The sequence below is a fragment of the Megalops cyprinoides genome, chromosome 2 (assembly GCF_013368585.1).
Source record: "Megalops cyprinoides isolate fMegCyp1 chromosome 2, fMegCyp1.pri, whole genome shotgun sequence".
NCBI lineage: Eukaryota > Metazoa > Chordata > Actinopteri > Elopiformes > Megalopidae > Megalops > Megalops cyprinoides.
Genome location: NC_050584.1, coordinates 67,190,970 through 67,210,907, shown reverse-complemented (window position 1 = coordinate 67,210,907; position 19,938 = coordinate 67,190,970). Strand labels below are relative to the sequence as shown.

The following is a 19,938-nucleotide window of genomic DNA, read 5'->3' as shown; positions in this document are numbered from 1 at the left end:
CACAGCTTTAGCAATGGCAGAGGCAGAACTCTCAGTGTGAGGACTATGGACTTAAATATATGGTCCATATACAGATCATCTGAGGTTATTCTTAAATCTGTTGACTGTGAAAATGGAACAGAGTTTATTCCTGTTTTTCACTAAGCTTTGGCTCATGCATATGCATAAAGGGCGTGGCCAGCCAATTCCTTTAAATCAGATTCTCCTCTAAAATTCAGTTAGGAAGCAATACTGAAAACGCATTGTTGTCTGAATCAAATGTGTAAATACATAATATTACTGTCTATAGTGTTACCATATAAATGCCATTATCGTTTTATTACCTAAATGAAAACACAGTAAATGATAATTCTTTAGTGTCAGCAATGGCAAGGCCAGAATTTCCTAAATGCTGCATGTCAGTCCTCCATCGTGTAGATGGGGAAATCTGTATCAGCATTACTGTAGGGGAAGAGAACCTTCCGGAAACACATGTGGAATTGGAGTAGCACACGTCTGCATGGCGACAGGAACTTAACCAGGTGCCATTTCTCAGAATGTGATGATTAAGAAATCGTTTTTCCTTCATGTAATGGGAATAAATCACGATTACCACGATACCCAGAGAGGGATTCTCTGTTAAACACCAGGAACACTGTGGGTCATGAAGGCATTAGCAGGAGATGGTTGTGGGGAGACTTACCCTCCACTCTCAGGCTCACAAAGGACTCCTGGTTGCCCAGTGTGGTGCTGGTGTAACACTTGTATCTGCCCTGGTCCTGAATGCTGGTGTTCTGTAGCAGCAGGGATGCGTTGCCGTGAGAGATCAGGTCCCTAAAGAGAGAGGTCCGTCCTTTGTAGCGCCCATTTTGGTGCTCTAGCTGATCATTGTCATAATAGCTATGGACAATGACTTCTTCCATTATCAGCCAGTGAATGAGGACTTTCTGCGAGGGTTTGAAGCTGCACGGCAGCACACAGGCCTCAGAGAAGAGGCAGGTAACAGGTGTATCTGCAGAGGAAGAACAGACACAGCAGAGTGTGTGTGTTCAGAGATGTTGAGGAGGAAAAGGAAGAGGAAGATCTCGAAATACTGACCATGGTTTTAACTCTGACTACGAGAGACCATAGATTTGGATACTTCAGGTGTACAGTTAGTTTATCTCATCAAAGTTAAAAAAAAAACTTTTCATGAAGACCCAGGTTTGTCTTTGGCTCAAAACAAGAGCAACATTCACCTGTTTTCAGCATTGCCAATGCCTGGCCTCTATTATAATGCACACAGCAAGGACACCACACCTACAATTTAGTTACACAAGGAATTATGACACTTTACAGTCAGAGTACACTGATATTACACTGCATTGCATTGGATGTGTGTGTGGGGTGTCGCCAAAAAACGTGAGGGGTCGCGAGATTATTTTCTGTGTTGAATGTATTAAACAAGTTTTTTTTTTTAAAAATGACAGTTTTTGAATTTTTAAATCTTTCTTTGAATTATTCAGATGCACAATTGAGAGTGTTTCCATACCGTTCCTCCGAGAGAAAGAAATGGAACGGTGTTCTGCCATTTTTTTGCGTCCTTTTCAGATTTTGCTACCGGTCGCAGGAATTTATAGCGTGGGCTATAGACTATAAACTATTGCTACCTTGTCAAAAAATGCTACCGGAAGGCAGCAACTTTCACATGATTTTGACGTCTTATAGAAACAGTAACGTTAGCACATTTTGATAAGTCAAACGTTAGTAAAGTCAGTGAAAGATAACTAAATTGTGTAAATTGTGTCAAAGTAACTTAATATGCCTATGTGCAAATCCCCCCCACCCCCCACAAAAAGAGAAGGCTTGGGAACCATTTCATAACTTTGATTTTCATAAATAATTTTGGGTGTTCTGTCATTTTGTCCTACCTAGTTGAAATGTCCTATCTGCAGCCATCGATCTTTGCTACCCGAACTATACTACCGCAGGTAGCCTACCCTAGGTTGCGTACCATTTCAGCTGTACCGTATTTGCATTCCTACACATGCAATATACATAGACCGCATATATGTTTTTGCATTGCACTTGTTGTGAACAATAAACCCTTATACTTGTTACATCTTACCTTCTGCTTTCCGTTTTAAGCAGTGGGTAACACTTGAGGAGGTTGGCCACGACAGTATGCTGTCAAATCAGGGGGTTGGGAAAGAAGGGGGTCGCGAGACTTGACCAATGTTTTGTCGCCAGACAAAAAGTTTAAGAACCGCTGACGTAATCCATAGACAGAAATCTTTTGTAACTCTTGGACCATCACCTCACCTTTCTTTTTTTTTCTTACTTTTTCAAATTAGCCAACTTCTCTTTGTCCCTACAAAAATACCGGTTTTCACACATAACCACATTTAGCCTGGACACATGTTTGATATTCATGATACCAATAAGTCATTTTAAAAGAAGTGAAGATCTAAATATCATGAAATAGCTGCTTAACACTACAAATCCTCAATGAAATTCACCAGACCAGTGTGACCAGTGAACTGAGGTACATCCAATCCTACCGATGTGCACACACAATATCGACAGACATAGCCTACCATGCTGTAACATGCTATATCATATCATACTTCTTCATTATTCATTAACTGGTGATCTTATTCCTTATTTCTCCAAGACTCTGAGCCAGTCTCAGAGCTGTCTCCCTATTAATATTGCATATAACAGTGACATAGTGAAATATAAGCAGGTAAAATCACAGCAGATGAGGATGAAGCTGGAAAGTGGCTTTCTCTCTACCTTCACACAGAGCCAGTGTCAGAATCCACGGGAGGACGGCGGTGATGAAAGCCATCAGAGTCCCTGCCATCGCTGTGAGACACTGTCGCTCCGAACGGATGAAAAGTCAAGAAAAGCTGAATCTGTAACCAGCACTCTCTCGCTATGCTCTCAGTGCCTTAATCGTACCTTGATAAGAGGAACGAAACAGGTGAAACAGTAACGCCTCTTTTCGGACGCATCGTTTCCTTGCAAAACCTGCTCTGCTGCTCTTTGGAGCTCTTCGCTACGATGCCGTCCGCTCTGTAGCGTGAACAACAAACAAAGCGCTCATACAGGACTGTATTTCCTTATCTCTCATTATAGGGAAGATGTCCTGTACTCTCACCTCTCCCGTAGCTGTTTCCTCCTGTCTCTGATGTGATAAGCAAGGACAATCATTTTATATTAGGCCTAATATCACATTGCTAATTATGAGTGGCATATTTTCTTTTCCTTAATGTAAAAAAGTCTCATAACTCTTTTCAATAACACACCAGTAAAACTAACGGAGAATGTATGTACACTGATTTACAGCACCGTGCAGTAGGATAGCAGTATGCTCTGTATTCGCTCAGGGAAATAAACCGGCGAGCTGTGAATAAACGGGAGTTATAAGAGGAGGACTACTACCGAAGATCTGCCCTCCACATCGTGCTTTTTAACTTTTCAGAAGAAAGGACGAAACGCTACTCCACGCCACATAAGTAGGCTAACTAATTTACACATATATTTCTGTTTGCCAATGTTGTCCTAATGTTTGCTAATCTATATACAAATGTTTAGCCAGTAATCTGCAGTAAATATTTATGGCTTCCGGAGTTTCTGGTGTCTTGTTTGGTTAGATTTTGCGTGTTGGTACGTGTTACAGGTGAAGAAAGCAAAGCCTAGCAAACTGACTGCTGTCTGATGCTTCCTAACTAAATGATGCCTTCTGTTTATTTTTGTTAAAAGGGCAACATAATACAACACATTTTGCACGGTAACTTCGCCCATTCATCATTTTGTGAAATGCACGTAGTTTTTTCTCAACATTAAATGAATACCACAAGAGTGACGAGAAAAGTGCGTGCAGCTGGTAGCTCAGTAGATGCCAATCAGGCTGGTTTTTTTCCGTCACATTCAGCCTGCGTTTTTATCCATAAGCAGATACTGGGTGTGATAAAGTGCGGAGCAGGGAGTGACTCTACGAGTTTGGGAGGGGCAGGTCCAGCAGTTGCTTGCCTTGATCGGGAGCAGCTGGCGCATGTAGAAGGGCGGGGCGGGTGTGGAGCTGTTAGGGACGGAGGGCGAGTGAGTTACGCAGGCGGGCGGTACGTGGCGAATTCGCTTCTGTTGGTCGGTGGGCTGTCGTGTGCTGTTGTACGGTGTGTGTGTGTGTGTGTCTGCCTGACGGCTGGGGTCTGAATAACAGTCGGAGACAAAGAGATGCAGGGATCGACGGCGGACTTACTGGAGCGGATTCTGCGGAGGCAGAGAATACAGGAATCGGTCCTAACAGACAAGGAACACGTCTTTCAGTCTCTGTGTGACTCCGGGGAGCGGCCGCCGTCCCAACGATTCCTACAGTGAGACAGACACCCCCTTATCCAGAAGCCGATAGACCGGGACATGTTACGATCATTTCTTGCGTTCTCGGCTGCCCGGTGCAAATAGAGGGAAAACCGTACTTTTCTTGCTGATCGTTGTCTTCGTGTTTTCCGAGTGTGGAATATACGCTCATTGCCCGCTGTTGATGCACCCGATCCGGTTGTGCCAGGACCCTCTTGGGGTGTAGTGTCGGCCTGGATGAATTTAATATCTCACGAGTGTATGCGTTACTTGCTGATGATTTCAGGGTTTACTCCAGTTTGACGTGTAGAACCCTAATGCCGACATACCTGTGAGGGAGAATGATGAATATGCCCTGAAGGGGGCGCTCACAGTCTGGGGAGGGTTAGTAGAGTGTTAGGTGCTGGAAAGGAGTTAATCTGGCTGAATTTGCACTTCGGTGTGTGGTTTTATGGCAACACTGTATATACACTCAATGTCACACAAACACTGCAAATGCACACATGCTATATACACAATACTATGCCACGCACACGCACACACACACACACACACACACACACACACACGCAGTGAAAACAGTCCACGCACAACCATTTTTTGTTGTTACATTGAAATGCTTTATTTGGCATGACTGTTTGACTACTTTGGCAATATTATTATTCAGTCTCAACGTACAACATGCATAATCTGATGGATATTGAATGAAAGTGAAAGGACAAAGATGACATTTAAAGCAAAAATACAGTAAATGGTGACATCGGCAGTTAGAATGAGGATCGCTGTCCCTCCAGCTCTGGCACGCTTACAGATTATACAGCCAGTGCTGCTGTCCGTCCCTCTCCTAAAGGGACAGTCAGCATATCTACGCCAACCACTTCCTTACAATGTGGAATGATCCTAGTAAATCGATCAAAGCACTGTTTTTGAAATGTTCACATTTAAGAACACAACGAGGCTCTGTCTCAAACTCACCTGTCTCTTTTCTTTTGGTAGCTGTGTTTTTTGTGCATTTATTAATGGTAGACTGTGGTCTCTAAGGCTGTACTTGGCATGAATCTGTCTCTGCTTTATACTGTATCTTAGACAGCGATAAGACATTCAGCCAGTGTGTATTCTCTTTTTAAGGCTAGATAGCAATTAAGTTTACTTTATGTTCTGGTTTGGTGACTCTAGCGTTGCAGGTAAGTATTTTGTAGTTTGTTTTACAGTTTGGTTTATTCTGATCCATGACTGTGAAGCAGTGTTAGTCTGAGACAGGTGAATGTTGAGTGCTGTATGGTTAGTCAGTCTCAGTGCTACATGACTGAGGGAGCTTGTTTGTTTTAGGGTTCAGTTCTTTGGTTTGCCTGAAATTGCAGCATGTCTTGTGCACATACATACATACATACAGTCTACACACACCTGTACACACAATGAAAATATACTGCATATACTAAAAATAAAAAATAAGCTCAATATATACATCCCAAATATCAGTTCATTAATTGTAATAAATAAATATTAACACGTGTTTCATCTCGGAAAGCTTTTTAAAGACCTGCAGTGAGATTAGCCCATTAGAGCATGAAGTCCAGCACCTCTCTGTGTTCATTTTCACCACACTTCCTGATCAGAACCTTTAGCCCAGTTGCACAGCTGCAGATTTACACAGAGTGTTCGGTTTTAGCACCTTAGCTCCAGGGTCCTGACCACATACTACCCATATGAGGCTGAAAGCTCAGGTTTGAGTCTAAAATGACAAGATTGTTCACATCAGATCTGCTCTGCACAGCCACATGGCTGAGTTTGCCTGCTGTGAGCTTGGGAATTGCTACTAGGATTTCAGTCTTTAAAGGACATTTTTGGACATTTGAGTAGTGATGCCTGTTAGACAACTCATCTGTGTTTGGAGGGAATCAGTGTTATTAGGGGAAACAGAAATATGAAGCCGTGTATCATCTGCATAACAGTGGAAACTGACACCATGTTCACAAATGATTTTACCCAAAAGGGGTGCATGTACAAGGAGAAGAGAAGCAGACCAAGAATGGCTCCACCTTTTCTGGGCGGCTTGGGGAGAGTTTAGAAGAGTTTAAAATGTTGCTGTAAAACCTCTGATTGCAGAATGCCAGTGTCATTAGTGCTTATGTGGCTGACAGTAGTGCTCTTTGGTGAATGTTTAGCCAGGACTGTGGGGAACTGAACTCCCCCTCATGGACCAGGATAACCGTGTTGCAGAACGCATGGTTTTCATCTCAGTGCTAGTGGCTCTGCAGTCAGATGAGGTCAGCGGACTCATTTTGGAGCCAGCAGGCAGGTACAGCCCACAGAGCAGGAGAAGGGCAGACTGAAGCCTGGGTCAGTGCAGTGCGGTCCCAGCCCAAGAGGCTGACTGTGACACAGGCTGATTTAGATCCACCTGACCGTCTGAGGATGAGTAACTAAAAGTACTAATATGGATAGAATTCATGAAATAAGTGGTAATACAATAAAAAAACTGGCTACAATAAAAATCAACGATTCCCTCATTGCAGAATTTTAGTTCAAAACATGAATTCTGCGATCAAGTAGGAATATGAAGGGATGTTACTATAGTTAAAAAATAAATTAACCATAATGAAGTTGAGTCGTTGCCCAAAGGAGTTGGTGCACTCAGACACTGTTCCTCCACTCAGTTATCTTCTTCTCCATCTCTTCCCCCCTGTTCCTCCACTCCTCCATCTTCTTCTCCATTTCTTCCCCCCTGTTCCTCCACTCCTCCATCTTCTTCTCCATCTCTCCTCTCCTGTTCCTCCACTCCTTCATCTTCTTCTCCATCTCCTCTCCTGTTCCTCCACCCAGTTATCTTCTCCATCTCTTCCCCCCTGTTCCTCCACTCCTCCATCTTCTTCTCCATCTCTTCCCCCCTGTTCCTCCACTCCTCCATCTTCTCCATTTCTTCCCCCCTGTTCCTCCACTCCTCCATCTTCTTCTCCATCTCTCCTCTCCTGTTCCTCCACTCCTCCATCTTCTTCTCCATCTCCTCTCTCCTGTTCCTCCACTCCATCTTCTTCACCTTCTCCTCTCCCCTGATTACTCCTCAGAGGCTGTGCCTCCTCTCCTCTATCTTCTGGTCCTTCTCCTCTCCCCTGGTTACCATCACCTGCAGGAAGGAGGATATGAGCCACAGAGATAACAAAGCAGGACCATCCACATCCAGAGGCCTTCAGTCCCGGTGTCCCACATTAACGAGGTGATGTCATCGTGCCCATGTCAGTAGTGCTTACCTCATTCAACTTTTAGTATCTGCATCACATACCACCCAAATCTTAAAATGTCAACATGCTGAACTCCAGTGAAAATGTAAACATAATATAATCAGTTTAATATAATCTAGTTTGAATATTGACACTTTACTCCAGCTGTATTAATAATACATTACAATCCAGAATAGCTGTTAATATCAGTGCAGTAGTTAAACTATCAATACATAATGTTTTTCTAATACTAATGTACTGTACCTCAGTTAAATTATTTATGTATTACAAAGAAGCTAAATATATCAGAACAGTGTATTCAAGTTAAAATATCAAAACACCATAACAGGAAATATGTAAACATACTACACTGCCTTTTGACAGATGAGTTATTAATGTTCTGTATGTGATCATATAGAAATGCACCTGGATTCAGTCTTACCTCTTAGTCCTTGTATTAACTGTATTAATCTTTGGAGCCACCCTGTAGTACACAGACATGTAAATCATATCCAGGGCCATATGCATAACACACACTCTCACACTCACACTCACACTCTGATCAATCTCTATACAACAGGAGACAAAATACAGCACCTTCGTATAACCCCTGTCAGTAACAGAATCTAAAAGGTGCATAATGAATAATGTGTGTGCATGTGTGTGTATGTGTATGTGTATGTGTATGTGTATGTGTATGTGTATGTAGTGTGATGCCTATGATTATATGCTGGGAACAGCACTTCAGTTTGTTTACCACTGTAATATAGAGCTGGCAAAACAGTTTTAAAATATGGATCTAGAATAATAAGGTCCAAAGAGTTCATTCTCTGTACCTTTTTTCCATGCTACTATGAGGAGTCCTGTCACGAGAAGAACAGTAATAACCACAGCAACAGCAGCAGCAGCAGGGTGCAGGGTGTCACTCCCAGAATGCTTATCTGCACCTGTAAATAAAGACACACTTCTTCAGAGGGGGTTACAGCTGACAGCATTTTCACCCTGAACCAAAGCCAGTCTTGAAGGAGGAGTCTAAGAATGACTTTCAGCAGCTCTTTCTAAGGAGAACTATATGGTATATGCACTAGAAGCCTCAGCATGTAACCGTAATATTATTAATAGAAGTATGCTGAGTGCCATAAGTAAGGAGTATCTTTGCACATTAAATGCTTTTGTCAAAAATAGAACATTTTGTTTCATCTGATCATCCATCCTGGTAATTGGTGTTATGGACAATGCCTACATATTTGGTAATGAGTCCATAAAATATGAAGAATCACAGTGTAAATTCTGTGGCTTTCAGCACTGAAATGATTTATTCTTAAAAATTCTGGCATAGCATTATCACAAATGGATTTATATTAGTGGAAAGTGAAGCTCTCTGTGGCTCCGGACCAGCTCAGGTGAGTTTTATTTAGTTTCTCCTCTTTATCTTTCACTTCCTGGATCCGTACCTGTAAATCTGACATATGTCTGCACCAGCTGCAGGGTCCGGTCGGCTAACACCTTGCAGGTGTAGGTTCCTGTGAGGTTCTGGCCTGGGTTCTGTATCAGGAGCGACCCGTTTTCTAAAAGGTTCTGAACCTGGTTCTTCCACAGGTCTGTGATATGCCGGTGTGAGGTGCAGCTGTTGTGTGTGAGGATGGGCGGGGTTTGTCCCATGAAGGTCCAGGTCTGAGTGAAGTTCTGGAGGCTGGGCTTTGGTACAGGGCAGGGGATGGCCAGGGTTTGGCCCACTTCTCCATGGATGTCCTCTGAAAGAACAATCAAACACAAGTTGAGTTACACTTAGACCAAGCCCTCCATACCCAGACAGACCCGGTCCAGTAAGATGATCACACACTGCACATAAAAGCCCAGGTTAATCTCTGATATTATTTCTGTTCTGGGTTATTAAGTGAGTCAATAAAGTAACTGGCTCCATCCAGATTATTGCCAGTGATGATGTGACTAGGTATTGGAAGATGACCTCAATAAAACTGAAGGTCAAAGAGTCAATGATAGAGCCTGAAGGCCACACCCATTCTGGGGTTCATGAAGCCTCATTCTGCCATCAGTAGATGCTCCCCTCTGTTCAGAAGATCGGTGGTGGTGATGTAATCCAGGCTGCGGTACCTTGCTGTCTGAACGAGGCCCTCCACTCCCCGGTCCCATCCTCTTTGGACACGGTGCAGATGTAGGCGTGGTCAGAAGGATTTCCCAGCATCCTCACTGTGCTGCTCACTGAGAACAGTCCCTGGGCATCTGCAGTCGGCTGGCTGGAGTCCTGCAGGGTTCCTGATGGTGTGGGTGGATCAGTGGACCAGGAAACGCGAGGGGTGGGGTAGATGCCCTGGGAGATGCAGGCGACTCCCTCTCTGGTCCTCTCCATGCTCACTGATTTGATGGGAGCTGCAGTGATGTCATAATAGCAGTTAATATCCACTTCCTCTGCACAGTCAAGGTGGAACATAAAAAGGTTTTGTCAGGAACCCAAGTCATATGCTACTCACTAAATTCATTCAAGCACATCTTACAGTGCATCCAATTTAACAGCAAGGGTTAAGCAACACTGAAGTGAGAGAAAATGGCACATATGCCATCCACAACTGTGGATCTGATGTCAGCAGCTTCTTACTACCCAAAATGCACCACTTAAGCAATTCACACCCCTTCAAGAATGTTCACAATGATCCGTTAAACAAGAACATTTTTTTCATTGGGTTTATTTGACAAGGACAGTTCACATTAATTATAATCCTTTATTTTTAATAATCCTTTCTGTAAACGTGCCAGAGTTATCCAAAATGGCTAGTTTTCACAGGCGGTCTCTGAGTGGGTAATGAAGACATTACATGCAACAAAAATAAAAAAATGACAAGCATGAAACATGAAATGACATGTAACATGGACAGCTAAAGCAGGTCAATGTCATGAATCATAAACAAAGGCACATGAGAATCTACAGAAAAGGAGCAGCATAGATTATGCTTAGAAACCTTACATCGATTACTGGATGTTTTAATCCATTGTGTAGGTACATGATATTACTGTCCGTATATTTATCATAAATACCATTGTTTTTTATGCCCCAAATGAATATCCATAACACACAGCAAATCAGAATTCTTTCGTGTTAAATTCTCCAAAATGAAGCACGTCAGTCCTTGTCCTGCAGAAATCTGTAGCCGCATGGCTACAGGAACACTGTGGGTCATGAGGGCATTAGCAGGAGATGGTTGTGGGGAGACTTACCCTCCACTCTCAGGCTCACAAAGCACTCCTGGTTGCCCAGTGTGGTGCTGGTGTTACACTTGTATCTGCCCTGGTCCTGAATGCTGGTGTTCTGTAGCAGCAGGGATGCGTTGCCGTGGGAGATCAGGTCCTTAAAGAGAGAGGTCCGTCCTTTGTAGCGCCCGTCTTGGTGCTCTAGCTGATCGTTGCCATAGTAGTAGCTGTGGACAGTGATGACCTCCCATCCAGCCAGTGTTTGCCAGGTAATGTCCTCTTCAGGTGAGGGTGTGAATCTGCACGGCAGCACACAGGCCTCAGAGAAGAGGCAGGTAACAGGTGTGTCTGCAGAGGAAGAACACACAGCAGAGTGGTTCAGCTGTTAGGGAGCCAGGCTCCTAACCAAAGGGTTGCAGGTTCGATCCTTTGCTGTGCTCCTGAGAAAGATACCGGATTACATCTCTATGTTACTCTTGAGCTGTGTATGTTTGTGTGGATGACTGATATGAAAGTAAATAGTAATAAACTGATGTGAAAACAACCATTTAATTGTACAATGTGAATTGGGTGGCAAATTAGGCTACCTTCCTACATTCCATTCTTATGATACTAGTTTCTTGAAAGGCCAGCACACCTCCAACAACACTGTACGTTTGACCAACTTAATACATATCAATGGTAACCGCTGTTGTGGTTGCGTTGGATGGAGAGAAGGAATCCTTTATATCAACAGCATGGACTTTGGCTCAATTGACTCAATTCAGTAAATGGTTAGAAATTCTATACAAAACATCAGCAAATACGGTCGTTTCTAATTCATTCACTCTCCATCACAGAACTAGGCAAGGATGTCCTTTCTCACCATTTCACTTTCACAATGGGAAATTCTCTCCTTTTGCTTACCTGGCACAACAGTACTCACTACCACACAATCAAAACTTCAAATATATTCAACCACCTATTACCATCAAGTCCAAAATGGTCATCTCTTCTGAATTCCCTGCTAAACCTCCCAGACCAATCCCTTACCCTGTAATGTACCACACACCAAGATCAATCTGTCTAAACACATATCAAAACTCAAAGTACAAAAACATGTCTGTATTTCAATGGTTATCTAATGAGTGATCACCTCAAACCAGACGAAGCACTACAAGTATCTAAGGAGTATAAAGGAATATGACAATACATGTCATCCATTCATAACATCATAATTCATAACTGTCAAACACCCCCACCAACCCCACAACCCTGTCAGCTATCAGCATGGCCTCTCTCTCCTGACTGTTCATTCCTCTCTGTGTGTCTACTAGGGGTGTATGATTCATCGTAGCACGATACATCGCAGTTCAAAAATGTGACGGTACGCATCGTATAAGTTGGCCGGTTTTGATTGTGAGCTCGAATTATATTTTTGTATTATTATCATCACTAAACATAGATTTTATTTCAAATATTATAATAATATTAATATAATAATTAATATAATAATATAATATTTAGATATGCAAATACATACAAAAACGATAAATATAACAAACAGTATGTTACAATTCATCATTGGTAGTAAATAAATATATAAATTGAAAGTAGTGTAACAGGTGGTCGTTGTGTTTAATATGTTACGTGGGTCGGTGAGCGAGCGAGTTTCGAACCGAGGTTCTTACTGCTCGCTGCCAACCCCTTAAAGCCAGCGTCGTTGCCAGTTGAGCTAAAGGCAAATTGCCGTTAGCCTGTCGGCGACAACGCTACTTAACCAGGTCTCAGGGGGAGTGACGTAGCCGCTGTAACCACTCAGCTACCTGCTACCCGCTACCTAAGGCTTTACGCAGGACTCACACGAGCTAATCACTTCAGCTCCGCTACACTCACCCCCCTTTGACCTCCTCTGACTCCTCAGCGACCACTGGCGGCCAAGCTGTGCTTTAGCCAGTGATCCGAGTCATGGCACCAATGTAACGCTGGTATCTTGCGTTGTGTTTAATATGCTGTTACGTGGGTCGGTGAGCGAGCGAGTTTCGAACCGAGGTTCTCACTGCTCGCTGCCAACCCCTTAAAGCCAGCGTCGTTGCCAGTTGAGCTAAAGGCAAACTGCCGTTAGCCTGTCGGCGACAACGCTACTTAACCAGGTCTCAGAGGGAGTGATGTAACCGCTGCAACCACTCGGCTACCTGCTACCTGTAGGCTTTACGCAGGACTCACACGAGCTAATCACTTCAGCTCTGCTACACCACCATGCCAAGGAAAGAACGGATCTTACTAGCAGAAGGACTTACACCGTCAGGCTCCATCAAATCTCTCTCAGACACCTTCACAATAGCCTCTACTTTGTCTGAATCACTTGAGACACCATCTTGAGAAATGCTGTGGCCCAGAAACTTCACAGACCTCCTTAGAAAATGACACTTAGCAGGGGACAATTTTAAATTGTGCTCCTTCAGACGCTGAAACACCATTTCAAGCTGCTGCAGAGTCTCCTCTTCAGATTTAGCAAAGACTAAGACATCATCCAAATAGCAGAGAAGACTGAGGAAGTTCTGATCGCCAAAGATGGTAAGCATCATTCTCATAAACATGGCTGGACTATTAAACAGGCCCTGAGGGAGACGGTTGTATTCATGTAACCCCAGAGGTGATGAAAATGCTGTGTATTTCCTGTCCTCTTCATGTAATGGAATGTTGTAATATCCAGACGTTAGGTCCATGGTACTGAAGAACTGGTTTCCACCTAAAGCAGCAAGGACATCAGCTTGGTGAGAGAGGGGATGGGCATCTTTGATTGTACGGGCATTGAGCCACCAAAAATCAGTACATATCCTGAGGTCACCATTCTTTTTCCACACCAACACTAATGGAGAAGCGTACTCACTGCTGGATTTTCTAATGATTTCTTTCTCCTCCATTTCGTCCAAGGTCTCTTTCAGCTTAATAATAATGGGATAATGGGCCGGAGACAGCCGGCGATAAGGTAAATGGGCGCTCATCTGTTAACCTAATGCAATGGCAGAACTTGCGTGCATCACCACAGTCCAGATGGTGTCTAGAGAAAACACACTCACATTTCTCAACAAGATTCACTAGTTGATCCTTCCAGTAAGAGGATACTTGACAGTCTTCAACAGAAATGTCCCCTAGCCCTAGACTATGCAGCTTGTTAACTGTGTTTCCAGCACTTCCGCCAACACTGCCCTTAGCTGTCAGACTCCCATGAGAAGTAGTACCCCTTACCCTCCCCACATTCTGGTAAACATTCTGGTTCATATTGATGTCATCATCAAAGTCCTCCAATGCTATGTATGGGTACACGTCTGCTACCTTGGCATTCCCGCGTAGAGTAATTTCGGCAGAGGTAGGGTTGATGATCTTGATTGGAAGCCATCCATCTCCCCACAGAGGAGTTACAACCCGCCCCACTAGTATGTTTCTGCTCACGCAACGGGATGTGCTTGGTTCCACTAGAACTGTGCTGCCAGTAGAAATGTTACATTTAGGAGGCGAGCGGCCCCACACAAGGTGCTCAGTCATGAGTAGGAGTGTTACGGAACTCTTCAGCTTCAACGTGCCCACCTTATCTGGGATGGAATTTCCTCTCCATCTCTCAAGGTTGGACAAGAGACGAACAAATTGGCTGCTGTCTTCCTGGCATGCCACATCAGGTTGCCCCACCACTCGCCAATAGGCATCACTAGACTTGAAATGCTTGATGAGGGGTTTCAACACATTAGTTCCTATAATCAGCTGATCGTCCTGTCCCTCAACAATTAACACAGGGACCTCAAACTTCCATCCATACAGTTCAAGATTCAGATCACACTGACCCAGAGGACTTGTTTGTTTACCCCCACAACCCACCAGAATAACATCAGCGGGGACCAGGAATTCACTTGCCACCATACCTGCTTCCCTCAGACGAGGAATGACATCCGCACTCAGGGTCGTAGCCATAGATCCAGTATCCAGCACGCCTTTTAACTCGACTTTGTCCTGCACTAGTACGGTTGAATAAAAGAGGCTATCACTTTGCGTAATTCGCATTGTATTCTGAATGACAACTTTGCTGCTCTTGGGTAGAGTTTCACATAAATACGAATACACAGACTCAATATCATGACTTTCAACGGAGGAAAAACTAAGATGCCTCTCATTGCCCTCCTCCAAATGGAGGCTTTCTAGTTTCCCTGAGGTTTAATCTGCGTATTCAACCCTGTAGAACAGGCTAGAGGTTGTGTGTCTATTTGACATTGCATGCGCGTGTGGCCAGGAGAATAACATTGGAAGCATCATTTTGCTTTCTATAGCCCCTGCGTACAGACTGAGTATTGCACACCAGTGCTTTCTCTAGCATGCCCAGTATCCTGTATAATGTGTTCCCTTCAGATGACACGTTCTGGTTCACACCCCCCCACAGGGGACTTGACTGAGGAACTGGCAGAAGCATTATTCTCCACACTGGGTCCAACAGCAGCAGCCATGTTCTGAACAAACTGACCTCCACCCATTTTCCGTTCCCTCAAAAACTCATCCAAGCGCTCCTGCACTTCACTGGCAGTCCACTCACGCTGGGTTTGCTCATGAACAGCAGGTAGAGATCTTTGTTGGGGCAGTTCCGAATGAACATGACAGCTAGCTCCATGGTCTGATTGGACATTGTCCTACCCTCACTTTTAAGACACTGCTCAGCCACCTCAGCGGCTTTGTTTAGCCGTATCCAGAGGGCTCTCATTTGCACGTGGCTTTGTAGCATAAAAGTCAGCCAATGGCATCCCAGAAGAGACAGAATCACCAAAGTGTTGTCTCAAGATGCGAAAGACAGCATCCACATCCCCTCTATCAGAAACACCACAGTTATTGCGTAGCCAGACCTTAGCTATGTCTCTGGCATGACCCATAAGTTTATTAATCACCTCCCCGACAAGCTCATGTCCTACGCACCCTTTCTTGGTAAGATACACCCTCATTAACTCCTCCCATTCAAAAATGGAGCATTTGTCTGAGTTATCACCACGGAAATAGGGTGGATCTCTCACTTCTGATTTCAACACCAGATTTAACTTAGATGCATCAATGGTAGTGACACCGCATTGAGTAGAATGAGGGTGCTGCATCAAAGACGCATCACAAATTAAGTTTTCTCTGATAGAATTGCTGATATCTTCACTAATCTGCTTGATCTGATCTCTCGTCAATGCTACAGGGGAATCTGGTACATAAATATCAAGGGGCGGCATGTCATGTGAGTATGGGGTTGAAAACCTAGCCCTCACTGGAGTAACACCAGGGCTGCATGGTGAATCACACGCCAAAAAGCCTCTACCCCTCCCCATAGAGATATAGCCCACCCCAGTAGGCTCCATTGTAGCTGACAATAAACTTTAAAAATACTACAATGCACAGTAATAATTAAAACATACTAAGTATATGGCAAAAAGCGTAATATACAACAATTGCAACGATGAATATAACACACAAGTCATCAAAATTCAATCAAACACTGCAAAAGACACATTCCCAGCTCCGTTGTAACACACGATGCACGCGTAGCTCCGATGCAGAATGACGTCCCCAGACCGGCAGCAGAGTTCGGAGTTCGGCTTCAGCTGAACAGTCGACAGGTCACAGCACCAGTGTAACCCGCTCAATTTGTACTCTGCGATGTATTTTTAAAGACAGAGACCCACGACGACGTAGCTGCATTCGCATTTATTGCCAGTCTGCATAAGAGTGCATATAACAGAAAAGAAGAGGATCCACGATGTGGAATTGAACGTTTCCACCTCGATCATTAGAGCGTACAGTAAAAAGGGGGGCGCCGTACAGCGCAACGAGGGGGCAGCGCAGGTAGCTAACACATACACCGACGTGGACCAGATACATAATAATGATACATATAACCTAGTGATTAAACAAAATTATGTGATCCCCATATCTTTACACTTTCCAAAATAAAGTACACAGAAACACAATGTAAAAGTAAAGAAAATGCATACCTGCATAAGTGCATATAACAGAAAAGAAGAGGATCCACGATGCGGAATTGAACGTTTCCACCTGTCAATAAACCATCGCAGCAATCACTCTCAATAGCCCCGACGACACAACCATCAAACACTCGATTCGGCAATAATTTTTTTTATAATGAAACATCCATGTTACTAAACTCATGTTTGACTTTGACAAGCCAGGCAAATTTTAGCAAGCTAGCTGATTGACAGCCTGCAGCTTACAGTTAGCTTGTCAATCGTTTAGCATGTGATGTTGGTATACGATCGAATGTATTAAAAATAAGTAAAAATCTAAATTTGCACTCAATACACAGATAATAAAACCACACAGAACCGATGTGAGACAGGGGATTATACATGTTGATTGTGGATGGATATTATCAACTTTTATAAAGAAGTTGTACATGGAGCACATGTCACACTGACCTCGATCATTAGAGGAGGATCATTAAAGGGGAGAAATATGGATGCGCAGGGGACTTAACCCTTTGTTAGCCACACCCCCTTTTCAAGTGACCTCACATGAATCACTATAATCCCAAAACGCCTCAACATAGATAGGCGACCACAAAGAAATGAATAACTACAAAATAGCTAATCCCAGCAACATGGATATGAAATACTAGTGAAATAATAATGCCAATATTAATCCTGCTACACCTGTAGCAACTTTGCAATTGTGAACGTTTTCTTGCTAGCCCGGGGTCGACGGGACGGGACGGGACGACGACGAGTAATTGCCTTTAATATGACAGTTAGCCTACGTCAGAGCCCGTCTCTTTAATGCTCTGTTTAACCATTTCAGAAATAAACCTACAAAACTGGAAAAATGCATATCAGCCTAAAAGATCGATCCATAAATTTTACAGATCGATATCGAATCGGACGAATTTCAAAAAACAATTAATCAAAAAAAACTATTTTGCACACCCCTACTACATAACATCGAACGATTGTAAACGCAATGCAAAATAAGTCCAACTAAACCGTTCTAGCAAACCGTTAGCATTTTAGATAACTGTTTGACAATCTCGATATGGATGATTTAAACCACTCATCATCGAGTTACAGTCAGAGAAAGAAGAAAGTGGTGCTGTTCCTTATCGCATACCATCTGGTGGAACAGAGAGTCCTGATGTCAGCAGGAAACTTCGAGCCTCATCTGGTGTTTGCAGCATACGGAATCCACCTTCATAAGTCACCTTTAAGACAACCGTGTAAATAAGAAAGTTCCGGACGCCTGCATTCCTCAGGATGCGTCTGAAGGGGGGCGAACGCATTTCTCTTCTTTGCTGTGGCAGGCGAAATATGCGGGAAGAAACTCAGGAGAGCCCTGGACTGTGGCCGAACAGGCCCAGTTTTTTGCAAGCCTCCAGTATGAGATTCCTGTCCAAGTATCGTAGGAGTCTGTAGATGAACACACGTGGTTTTTCCCGAACACTGGGGTCCCCGTCTCCAGTGTAGATGCCATGTGCCCTCGCAACCTGGGTTTCCCGACCGGCCAAGGGTGGAAGCCTAACTGAAAGCGATGCTTTGATGAAGCCCAACGGGTCATCCTTCTCGGCTCCTTCTGGCAGGCCGACAAGGCGCAGGTTATTGCGTCTGCTACGATCCTAGAGATCGATAACTTGCCGTTCCAGCGATTTGAGCCAAGAGGCATGGTCATTAAGTATCCTTTTTTGCTCGATATTCACTTGACACCATATCTAACTTCGTACACAATTTCTACATTGTTTGCATCTGAGTGGCGAAGTCAGCTCTGAGCGCAGCGATCTCAGTTTTAACTAAGTGTTCCAGAGAGAGAGAGCTAGTTTATCTGCCACGTTGGTTGTGTCGGCGTCGGCAGAGCATTTAGATTTCTTCTTTTGTGGAGACTGTGAAGGTAACGAAAGAGATTGCTTCCTAGAAGTAGACATCCTCTGAAAGAAATCTAAGAGCGATTTGCAGAAAATGAAGTGGGTTCTATGCTAATGAAAAATGATAAAGGGTAAAGGGGTGGAGGAGCCCTAGCCAAGCACAACCGTTCCGATGAGCAGGTCACGTGATTCCTGCACCCCGCATGAAGTTCAAGGCCTTGATGCTCGCATACAGGGTGACCAACAAAACTGGACCTACTTACCTGAATGCACTATTACAAGCCTATGTTCCCACCTGACCACTACGCTCTGCTCCTGAAAAGCGTCTGGTGGTTCTTTCACAGCACAGCACAAAATCACTTTCTGGAAACGTCTCCGCTGTTGTCCCCTGATGGTGGAATGAACTTCGACACTTCATCCGTTCTACCGAATCCCTCGCTATCTTCAAGAAACAACAGAAGACATCTCTTCCGCGTTCACCCGATCACCTGAAACACTACCACCTAAACCATTTTTTTTATGTCCTAAACTTGTATTTTTTCACAGAAAACAAATAAGTTAATTAAGTTAATAATTTAATGCACTGGTGTCTCCACCAGCTAGCTTGTATCTTGTCTGACCAACTGTTGAAACCTGGTCATGTGGCACTTCTAATATTGCTGACTCCTTATATGGCTTTTTGCTTGTGTTGTACTCCGCCTCACTTGTAAGTCACTTTGTATAACAGGGTCTGCCAAATGAATGTAAATGTAATAAATGTAACACACAACCTCATACTTTCTGCTACTGCACCTCAGTGAATTTTATCTGGAACCAGATCACTCCAACATTGTTCAAAACTACCGGATAGAGCATCCCCTCTAACCCAATTCAATTATCAATTGATGATCAATTATCCCTTTTTTCCTTCTCCTTTTCTTTTTTTCTTTTTGGGTTTTTTTTGGCTGTGTGGTGTGTGTTGTCCTGTGTCGTCTGTTGGGGTGGAGTGGACCACGGCCTTCCTGGCGGCGATTCCTGAGTCGGAGCAACACGGGCCGGGACTGAAGTGAAGCGGGGAAAGGGGAAGATGGCAGGCAGAGAGACAACGGCCTCGGACCCCCCTAGCGCTGGGCACAAGATGGGGAGTGGACACCCTGTCATCGTAAGGAACTGCCGTCCCCCTCCCTACAGTACGGCTTCGCGGAGCTCCACACCTGATGGGGCAGCGTCGACGAGGAAGAACTGGCGACAGTAGCTGCTGAGCAGAAACAGTGCCCCGTGCAGCGCGGCTGAAAATTACACCCAATGATATGGAAGTTTATCATACCAGATATAGAATTAACGAATATG

General features: G+C 43.9%; 1 protein-coding gene and 2 long non-coding RNA genes across 3 annotated transcripts in view; all 3 read right to left on the bottom strand.

Moving 5' to 3' along the window:
- LOC118773832 overlaps window positions 1-19,938 on the bottom strand; it is a 54,430-nt gene that overhangs the window by 20,953 nt on the left and 13,539 nt on the right. The window lies entirely within an intron of this gene.
- LOC118773839 lies at window positions 920-4,664 on the bottom strand. Its single transcript, XR_005004755.1, has 3 exons — window positions 4,443-4,664; window positions 4,226-4,335; window positions 920-991 (listed from the first exon to the last, which is right to left on the bottom strand). It is a non-coding gene; the product is annotated as an uncharacterized LOC118773839 (long non-coding RNA).
- On the bottom strand, window positions 7,418-8,444 carry LOC118773835. The gene is made up of 3 exons (XR_005004753.1): window positions 8,378-8,444; window positions 7,984-8,025; window positions 7,418-7,447 (listed from the first exon to the last, which is right to left on the bottom strand). It is a non-coding gene; the product is annotated as an uncharacterized LOC118773835 (long non-coding RNA).